At 57.6% G+C, this 10,526-nt stretch overlaps 1 long non-coding RNA gene across 1 annotated transcript; it reads left to right on the top strand.

Moving 5' to 3' along the window:
* Positions 1-5,076: 5,076 nt before the first annotated feature.
* Positions 5,077-7,714, top strand: LOC147356002 (uncharacterized). The gene is made up of 3 exons (XR_015142924.1): positions 5,077-5,738; positions 6,453-6,665; positions 6,808-7,714. It is a non-coding gene; the product is annotated as an uncharacterized LOC147356002 (long non-coding RNA).
* The last annotated feature ends 2,812 nt before the right edge of the window (positions 7,715-10,526 follow it).

Raw genomic sequence — 10,526 nt, 5'->3', positions numbered from 1 at the left:
GTCTGCGAGCACACAGCACACAAGTGAGCTCAGGGGCCAGAGAACCACGCCCACAGCACACAGCACACAAGTGAGCTCGGGCCAGAGAACCACCAACCACAGGCCAGACCCATTCTAAGCAACATCTGATTTATTGGGATTCAGGAGCCTTCAAGTTAAGAATGGTTTTTGCCTTTGTAAATGGGCATGTAAATATCTACATAAAATTCTCACTTTTGCCTTAGCCCACAAAGTCTATTTATCTAGTCCTTAAAGAAAAAAGTTTGTCAACTCCTAACCATAACAATGTGAGATCTGGACCATAAAGAAGGCTGAGTGCCGAAGAATTGATGCCTTTGAACTGTGGTGTTGGAGAAGACTCTTGAGAGTCCCTTGGACTGCAAGATCAAACCAGTCAATCCTAAAAGAAATCAACCCTGAAAATTCATTGGAAGGACTGATGCTGAAGCTCCAACACTTTAGCCACCTGATATGAAGAGTCCACTCATTGGAAAACACCCTGATGCTGGGAAAGACTGAAGGCAGGAGAAGGGGATGACAGAGGATGAGATGGTTGGATGTCATCACCAACTTAAAAGACATGAGTTTGAGCAAACTCTGGGAGACAGTGAGGGACAGGGAAGTCTGGTATGCTGCAGTCCGTGGGGTCTCAGACACAACTGAGCAACTGAACAAAAAGAATTGTAACAATGTCAACTTATTCCTCAAACTGATGTATGTAAATTTAATAAAAGCCCTATCAAAAAACCCAATAGGTTTTGTGTGTGTGTGAAATTCAACAACTGATTCTAAAAGTTGTATGTAAACACAAAGGACTAAGAATAGCCAAGACAGTCATGGAGAAAAACCAGATGGGAGGATTTCTCTTTTCGAGAGACATGGTAGTTTGTCACAAGGGTAGAACAAAATCTCTTAGAAACAGCCCCATCTGTATGGATACTTGACTTACGACCAAGGCAGGGGCCATGGTCTGGAAGGGCAAGGTCAGGAGGACTTCAGCAAGGCTGGGAATGTTCTGCTTTTTAAGAGTCCGCATGGTGATTATGTCATAAGTTAAGCTGTACATCTTTTGTGCACTTTTCTAGTAGAAAGGTTTTTAAAAGAAAGCAGGGCTTCCCTGGTGGTCCCTTGGCTAAGAATCTGCACTCCCAGTGCAGAGGGCTCAGGTTTGATCCCTGGTCAGGGAACTAGTGACAGATTTCATTTTGGGGGGCTCCAGAAAGAGGACAGTGAAAAAGTTGGCTTAAAGCTCAACATTCAGAAAACGAAGATCATGGCATCCGGTCCCATCACTTCATGGGAAATAGATGGGGAAACAGTGGAAACAGTGTCAGACTTTATTTTTTGGGCTTCAAAATCACTGCAGATGGTGATTGCAGCCATGAAATTAAAAGACGCTTGCTCCTTGGAAGGAAAGTTATGACCAACCTAGATAGCATATTGAAAAGCAGAGACATTACTTTGCCAACAAAGGTCTGTCTAGTCAAGGCTATGGTTTTTCCCTTGGTCATGTATGGATGTGAGAGTTGGACTGTGAAGAAAGCTGAGCACTGAAGAATTGATGCTTTTGAACTGTGGTGTTGGAGAAGACTCTTGAGAGTCCCTTGGACTGCAAGGAGATCCAACCAGTCCATTCTGAAGGAGATCAGTCCTGGGCATTCATTGGAAGGACTGATGCTGAAGCTGAAACTCCAATACTTTGGCCACCTCATGCGAAGAGTTGACTCACTGGAAAAGACCCTGATGCTGGGAGGGATTGGGGGCAGGAGGAGAAGGGGACGACAGAGGATGAGATGGCTGGATGGCATCACCAACTTGATGGACATGAGTTTGGGTGAACTCCGGGAGTTGATGATGGACAGGGAGGCCTGCCGTGCTGCGATTCATGGGGTCGCAGAGTGGGACACGACTGAGCGACTGAACTGAACTGAAAATCACTGCAAAGGGTGACTGCAGCCATGAAATTAAAGGATGCTTACTACTTGGAAAGAAAGTTATGACAGACCTAGACAGCATATTAAAAAGAGACATTGCTGACAAAGGTCCGTCTAGTCAAAGCCATGGTTTTTCCTGTAGTCATGTATGGATGTAACAACTGGACCATAAAGAAGGCTGAGTACTGAAGAATTGATGCTTTTGAACTGTGGTGTTAGAGAAGAATTGAGGATCCCTTGGACTGCAAGGATATCAAACCAGTCAATCCTAAAAGAAATCAACCCTGTATATTCATTAGAAGGACTGATGCTGAAGCTCCAACACTTTGGCCACCTGATGTGAAGAGACGACTCAATGGAAAAGACCCGAAGCTGGGAGAGGAGGGCAAGAGGAGAAGGGGATGACAGAGGACGAGATGGTTGGATAGCATCGTTGACTCAATGGACACGAGTTTGAGCAAGCTCCAGGAGATAGCGAAGGACAGGACAGGGAAGCTAGGCACAGCTTGGCGGCAGTCCATGGTGTTACAAAGGATCAGACACGACTTAGCGCATACATGATGAACAACAGGGGACTGTATCCACGTGCTGCAACTAAGAGTTTGCGTGCCACAAGTTAGAGCCAGTGCAGCCAGATGAGTAAAGTAACCAATGGTCCTGTGCAAAGCCTACTTTTGTAAGCAGCTCAGGAACCACCTGCACAGCCTTGGCACTGGCTCAAGAATGACTGCTCCAGGGATGGCCCTACTGTCTCCCTGGCACCTTGATTCTTTGCCCCTCCATCAGGACAGTCTCGTGCCCACAGAGCCTGTCCACCTTCCCTGGCCCCTCCATTGCCCAGGCTAACATGTAATTGCTCTGAAGTGGGGGAGCATGGGGGAGAGATTGCAGGCCCGTCAGGATTCTTCAGAGGGCTTGGACACTAGACGTGACCCCAGGCCTTCCCCTCCAATCACAGGAGTATTTTGAATTCCCGAAGTGGGTATAAGTGGGGGGGGGGGAGGTGAGAATAAATCAAGCAACCTCATCTTACCTGGAGTGAGGTCAGAAGGGGCACCTTTCAGGCCCGGTTTGCATCACCAGCAGGAAGAGGGAGATGGGGTATAGCTGTTTTCCCTCTGGCACAAGGCAGGACATTTCCCACACAGTTTTTCTCCTCCTAAGCCCAGTGAAAGCACGTCCCTCTCTGCTCTCCTGACGTGCCTGTGACTCACCACAACTTGCCTGTCCCAAGTTGCAATTCTCTGCTATTCCCGAATAAACCCATTTTGCTGGTAAAAATAACTGCCTTTTATTTTTGAGGTTGACAAGACAGAAAAAAGGAGATGGAAAAGTCAGAAATAAAAATCTAAACTTGGAAATAGATAATAGAAGTAAATCCAGATACCATGTAAAAGGACTAGTTTCAATCGGTGTGATGTAAAGAAGCACACTGTCAAGGTATGGGGGTGGGTGATCCCACATGTAACAGGAGGATGTTACTGTTTCAAATATATTTATAACTCCTGGGTCAGTGGAGGATGGAGAGGTTCTTAACAGGCTGACTCTCCCAGCAGGTGGGGGCAGGCCAAAGAGGCAAAGGCAGATGATGGTGTTGAGTTCAGGGCCAGGCAGCCTCACACTGACCTTCGATAGGCCCACCTTGGGCAGAGCAGGGCTCCCCGTGCAAGTTGTTTCCTTCAGGGCAGTGATGGCCAATGGCTTGTGCGTCTGAGATTTGTACACATGAAGTTTCAGAGCACTGGCTTGAATTCCCACCCACTGTCCCCTTATCCCTTGACCAGAACATCCACCGTGGAGCTGGCAGCCTCAGAAACCACCACGGTTGAGACCAGAGAACACGCTTCATAGTTTCAAGTTCACTTGGGCGCCCTGGGCTTGAGCCCCTGAGCCACCAGGCATCTCATCTTTAAATAGTTTAGGGCACTTTCGGATGGCATGGCTAGGGTGTTGTGGGTAAACAGATGCAGGAAGCCAGGGGCACTGGTGGCCGACCCTGACTCTGTCTTCCTGAGCTCTACCAGCAGGAAGTCATCGCCCCTGAAGGTTTCCCGGGGCAAGAATCCAAGCCCAACCCACATACACGGTGTGCAGTCACCTGTCCACCAGGAGGAGGTGGCAGGAGACGACAGGTTAGAAGTCCTCTGGGAAGGGCCGACGGGCGGGGACAGAACAGGAGTCCTCTAAATGAGAAGGGGGCAGCAGTGAAGATACCATTGCGGGGGCCCAATCATCCTGTAAACGCCAGCCATTCCTCCCACACCAGGAAACGCACCCGCGCGTTGCACTCGGGTATTCAGAATTAGAACCGCATCTCAGAGGTCCCTCCGCTGGTCACCTGAGGAGAGGGGAAATGTGTGCAGGCCCGTCATCATGCAAACACCAGCACCCAGCCCTGGGGGAGCACGGCCGTGTCCCGCGGAGGACGCCGCGCGCGCCCGCCGGCCGGCTCGGGCCGCAGGTCCGCTGGGCTGCCGGGCAGCCTGGGCCCGCTCTCGGGGCGCTGCCCCCCTGGGCTGCAGCACGGCCCCCTCGGCCGCCACCCTCTGTGCCGCCGTCGGACCTCCGACCGCGTTCCCCTCAGGCGGCTCTCGCTCTCCGCCGGTTGCGAAGCGAGCCTCAAGCGGGCGACGCCCCTTCCCGCCAGGCCCGGTGGCGCCCGTGTGAAGACCTGAGGCGGAAGCCTTCCCAGGGCTCCAGCGGAGGGCGGGCTGGCGGACAGGACGCGGCCCGCGGCGAGCGGGGCGGCTCCGGGGGAGCGCGCGTGTTCCCAGGCCTCTCAGGGCGCGGTGGGGTCCGGCCCGCGGTCAGACCCGCGGTCAGAGGCGCCCCTGCCTCCGCCGTCGCGGCCCAGGGCGCGAAGCCCCTCCGCGGGAAGAAGAGCCCGGGCCCCTCAGACCGGCGCGCGGCCGGCCGGCGCCGCGAGGAGGCGCCCTGAGGAGGCGCCTTGTCCCGGCGCGGCGCCCCCTGGCGGCGGGGCGGGCGCGCGGGTGCGCCCTCTGCCGGCGCGGTGGCCCCCGCTGCCCTCCCCCGGACTAGCTCGTCGGCGCTGCGGGGCCGCCCGCCAGCAGGGGGCGCTGTGGACGAGCTCGCACAGCCGCCCAGCTCCGGGGGCTCGAAGGGCCCGGTCCCGGCGCTGAGCCCCTGTCCAAGGGCCCGGCTAGCAGCGCTCCGCCGCCCCACCTGCCCGGACGGGGCTGGCTTCTTGGTCTTGTCGAGCCCCGGCCCCTGGGCACTCGGAGCCCTGAGGGCCTCAGAGCGGGGGGCGGGGGCCCTGGAGGAGGGGCGCCGTCTCCCGGGACCGAGGCCCGCTAACACCCTGCGAGGACTGGCCTGCGTCCCCCCCCCCGCGCCGGGGCCAGGCCGGCCCTGCCCGCCCGAGGGCACCACACCCGGCGATGGCGGCCTGGGGACACGGGAGGAAGACCGCAGCACCTTCAGTGAGGCCGGCGCGGCAGCGCGGAGCTGCGGCTGGCCCCAGGCCTGGAGCCCTTGGACCCGGGACAGTGGGTGCTTGGGGTCCCCCCGCCCAGAGTCAGGGGAGCTCTGCTTGCGGGAGACGCTCCTGGAACTGGGTGGGGGGGTCGGGACACTGAGCCTCTGTGAGACTGTTCAGGAGGGCCCTGGCAAACAGCGTTTCCTGAGTCGGGGTCACACTCAGAACGGAGGCTGCGGAGGACAGCGGATGTAAAAGCTGGACCTGGACTTCCTCGCCTGCCCCTCAGGCTCCTGAGGGTGCTCGCGGGTCCCTGCTCGGCCTGACGTGAGGCAGCCCGGGGTCCCGGCCACTTCTTCTGCCTCTCGGTACCCCCTCCCAGTCTCCTGCTCCAGACAACCCCTTCCCACCTTTCTGAAGATGTGTTGTAGGTGTTAAGCTGTGGCCTGGGCTTTCTGCACCAGCGTGTGTTCTTATCCCTATGGAAAGTCAGTGAGGCGCCCCTAAAGTAGGATGAGGTGTCTGTGAGCAGAGGGAGGGGCCTGTCAGGGCCCCTGAGTGCCCCTCACTGGCCAGGCAGCAGGCAGGACTGCTTAGACGTGGGCCTCAGATCCCTCATGCCCTGCCGTGGGCTCTGCCTGGGTCCTGGGGGACAGGAAATGAGGCCTGGTCTCCCGCCCAGATGGGGTAAGAACTGGCTCCATCAGGCACCTAGCCTGAGCCGCTGGCATCTGGTGAGGAAGTTGCAGCCAGCTGCTCTGCCCACGGCCACTGCATGGGGGAAGGGGGTGCCACAGCCAGCGCTAGATCCACCGGGTGCTGGTGAGTGGACACGCCCGCGGCACCTGCAGGACATCCACATGTCCGCAGCATGCTCTCTGGCCCGGGAGGCTGGACATGTGTGGAAGCATGGGAAGCCTAGGTTGGGCTGTGGCTGGTGGTGTCCACCGCTTCCCTGGGGCTGCCGTGTTCCAAGTGTGGATCTGGGGGTAGAAGCCTGAGCCGCTGGCCCTGCCGCGCTGGCACCTCACGTTGCCGCCTGACGTCTTTTGCAGCCTCCTCTGACTCTGATCTGTGTCTAGCCCAGCAGGTGGGAGGAATCAGCCTTGATGCTCTGCTTGTTCTTCGACGCCTGAGCACGGCTTTCCAGCTGGGAGGGGCTCCCACTGGCCTTCTGCCCCTTCTCCAGTTCCGCCCAACCCCTGCCCAAGGCCTGGAGAGTCGGGGGCAGCGGCTGGGAGCCGGCAGCTCATGCTGCCCCTTCAGAGGGACTGTCCCGACGCTGTCTCCTCCAGGTGACGTGGGGGCCTGAAGCATCCCCAGGCTTAGGTCTTTCTTAAATGGAGAATTTTCTGTTTCAGTCATCAATTTGAATAACAGCTGCTTTTCTTTCTTTTTTGCTTTTCTTTTTTAAAATTTATTTTTGCTGATACACAGAAGACAGCCTATCGGTCTCAGGGCACACAGCACAGTGATCTGGTACGACTGTGTACTGCCAGTAAGTGGGGTTCTGCTGGGCAGAGGCTGTCTCAGTCTTCCAGCGTCCTTGCCTCCTTCCAAGGTAAAGCAGAGGCTCCTCTGCCCACAGGGGGCCAGTGGAGGACTGGTCCCCCCGGTTCTGCAGGGGGCCGACGCCCCTACGAGTGTTCAGGGCCCTGGATCGGCCTGAAGGAGAGGTGAGCCACGCCACCTCGGGGCTCTGACTGCAGCTGCTGGGAGTGTGTCCCCCTCCCGGTGGCACCAGAGGGCAGTGGAAGCCGGGCCTGTACCCTCCAGGCCGGTGGTGAGCCTTACCAGGGCTCCACCCGGTGCCTTATGACCACATGGGGTCCCAGAGCCAGGATCCCAAACAGTGAACCCCTGAAATCATTATGAAGTGCCTATGAGCCTCTTAGGCAAGAAGGCCCATAACTTTTTATCCTCAAAGGGATCCCCACAGAGAAAGGAACTGTTAGGGGATGCACGCTGACTGAAACCACCCACCCTGGCCGGCACCACGGTAACCATCTGCATGAGTTGTTTTACGACAGGAGGTCCTGGTAAGGAACTGGGAACTAATAAGCCTCCACCAACTGGAAGAGTTCGGGAAACGTCAAAAGGAGACACCACGTGTCCGACCACCTCCCAGAATCCTCTCTGGCATTCATCTTGGCTGAGCGATGTGTGCGCCACCAGGAAGGACTCTGAGTCAGAATGATGGGCTAGAGACCACCCGGAAACTAATCCCGTCACCATAAAACCCAAGACTGTGAGCCACGCGGCAGAGCGGTTCTCCTGGGTTCCCTTGCCCTACTGCTGTCCACCAGGGCACCCTTTCCCAATAAAATCTCTTGCTTTGTCAGCAGATATGTCTCCTAGGACAATTCATTTCCGAGTGTTAGACAAGAGCCCAGTTTCGGGCCCTGGAAGGGGTCCCCTTTCCTGCAACAGAACCACTGTTTGAGGGTCCAGCTGCCTGTGGTCTGAGAGATCAGTGTGTTCTCAGCAAAAAGGCCCAACAGGAACCACAGGCTGGACCGGACACCCTTCCGGCACAGCCCAGGGTTCAGGTGGCTTGTGAGGCTTTCACGGCGAGACAGGAGTGGCCCCAAGGTGGGGGTTTGTGATGTGGGCCTGGGTCTCCTGCTGATTTCCAGACACACTTGTAGACTCAATGTGTGTGCGCCTGCCACTGAGCGGCTGTGAGCCCAGCTCGATTGAGCCCTGGGAGGGGTTTGCTGAGAGGATGGTGCCCAGCCGCCCTGTGACCCCCATGGTGCCCCCATGGGAGCCCCGTCAGGTGGCGGATCTGGCCCCCAGCCTCCTGTGTCCCTGCAGCTCCAAGGGCAGAGGCCTGCTGGTCCCCGCTTGACACGGCCCTCGACTGTACTGGTTTGTCTCAGTCTTAGGCCCAGCTGCAGCCCGGGCCTGGGTCTTCCTTACCTGCCCCCCTTTCCATTTTAGGGAACCAAGTTTCCCTGCTAGACCTGTTGACTTTCTACTTGAGAACCTTTAAACTTCATGGCTCCCCTAGGACTCTAGGGGCTCGGGGTAGAGGGGCAGTTAAGGTCCAAGAGGAAGGGGGGCGGTCACAGAAAGCTGCCCGGCACCTCCTCAGGGATCTGGGTCTGTGTCGGGTGGCTCCGCCCAGCCTGCTCTGCTGGGACCTCACCGGACACAGCAGCTGGCACTTTCTGCTCTCTTCCTGCCTCTGCTTTTCCCCTGCTGGGTGCATGAATTCACACCTATTAGCAGTTCTGTTCATTTGGAGTGTCAGGGAGAGACCAGCCCTCACCACACAGGAGCCCAGGCAGCCGGAAGGAAGCTGAGCCGAGCCCGCCTGTGCTTTGGTGCCAGACAGTGAGTGAGTCAATGGTGGACAGAGTAAGCTGCGAGGTTCATCTGCACCAACTCACAGCCGCCACTTCCTCCCCTCATGGTCCCAGAGTGGAGTAGAGTGAGCCACGCTCTGTTCCTACCCCCCATCTTTTTTGTGTGTTTTAAATAATCAGGGAGAATCTGTTAAGTCTGTGCTGGACCCCACCTCCAAGCCCCACGTGGGCCAAGTCCTTTCCCAGGGAGAGCCTTGCACAGGTTCCATGTTTGTATTCACGTTAATTCACTCAGCCACGCCAGGTCGTAGCTGCAGAACGCTTCGATCTCTGATGTGGCAGGTGGCATCTTTAGTTGCGGCATGTGGGATCTAGTTCCCTGACCAGGGATTGAACCCAGGACCCTCTGTGTTGGGAGCTCAGAGTTTCGGCCACTGGACCACCAGGGGAGTCCCCCGGGTTCCTTTCAAACTATGGAGCCCGTGGTGGGGTGAGGACGAAAAGAGACAGCATTGCCTTTGGAGTTGTGTCCTGAACCAGGGACGCCTGCAGCCCGCAGCTCTCTGCCCAGGGCATGACGTGAGCCCTCCCCGGCGGACGGGTCTGCGAAGCTGCTGCCGTGGGGCTGGGGCCCTGGGACCGCCATCCTGGCCGCAGCAGAGTCCGAACTCAGGGGCCTTCCCCCCGTACCCCCCTTACCCTTCGTGCCTTACCCCGCCCTGGGAGCCATGGGAAGTCGGCTCCCTGAAGGCCTGGTGATTCGCCTGCCTGTGATCTAGGACAGGAGACAGAGGGCGTTAGTCCTGGTGATGGGACGACGGGAAGGCGAGGGCCCTGTGCTCGGAGGGCTGTGGCGGGGTGGGAGGCGGCGCCTGGCTTCAGGCTCTCTCTGCCCGGGGTGGCTGAGAACAGTTCCCTTGTGACGCTTTCAACAGTCTTCCTCCTCTCACGCATCCCCCCATCCTCCCTGGAGAGAAGCTGCGACAGGTCAGTGCTGTGCCCGGGGCCTCCTGCCCACAGAGGGACTCTCCTTGTTCCCTTCTCCCCTCCTTAAAGCTCCCTGGATCTGGGGTGAGAAAGGTGCAGATGCGCGTGGAGGGCACAGGGGGCCTCACCTGGCCGAGGGCAGGCTTCCGGGAGCCAGACGCTGGAGGTGGCGGGGTGCTCGAGGCAGAGCCGGGGGTAGGCACAGGTGTGGGCAACACGGGCACGCTGATGCTCGGGTGATGCTCAGTCCCGTCGTTTGCAGCTGAAACTGGAAGAGAGGGATCTGGAGGAGAGTCAAGGGCTGGACGACCTTGACTTGGCACTTCTCTTTCAAATGCTCCTCCAGCATTTCTGCGTGCCTCGGATTATTCTAGACGCTATAGGGAACCGGTGGGGAACAAAAGGGTTGAACTTCCTCCTGCACGAAGTCTTCAGGTGCCTGCGCTTGGGGAGACCTGTCCTCCGAGCATCGGCTGTCAGCCTGCAGTGATGCTGTGGGGCCTCCGGGGTTGTCATGCGGGTGGGGAGGGGGAGACTCTGACAGGTGGTGGGCAGAGACTGCTCTGAGCCCTACCAAGCGCAGGGTGCCTGTCTGGGCAGAGGAGGGCACTGACCCCCCGAGACCTCGAGTCTAGGGATTAAGGTTCAAGGGGAGGTCATAAAGGGCGATCACCCCTGTGTTCCTGACACCTCACCCTCCTCCTAGCAGTGCGGTCAGCTCATCACCCTCAGGAGATGGAGCTGGTTACTTAACCCCTGCTCGGAAGGACCTGGAGGGACCCCCCAAAGAGCAGTGTGCCCCCCCATGCTGTCTCCCTGTCACCCTCGGGAAGAAAGCCTGTTGAGTGTGGCCCCAGG

This window comes from Bos grunniens, chromosome 16 (genome assembly GCF_055505025.1).
Source record: "Bos grunniens cultivar Pamir isolate PY7600 chromosome 16, Bosgru_T2T1.0, whole genome shotgun sequence".
Taxonomy (NCBI): domain Eukaryota; kingdom Metazoa; phylum Chordata; class Mammalia; order Artiodactyla; family Bovidae; genus Bos; species Bos grunniens.
Note: the sequence above shows the minus strand (reverse complement) of the source record. Positions and strands in the feature narration are given on the sequence as shown.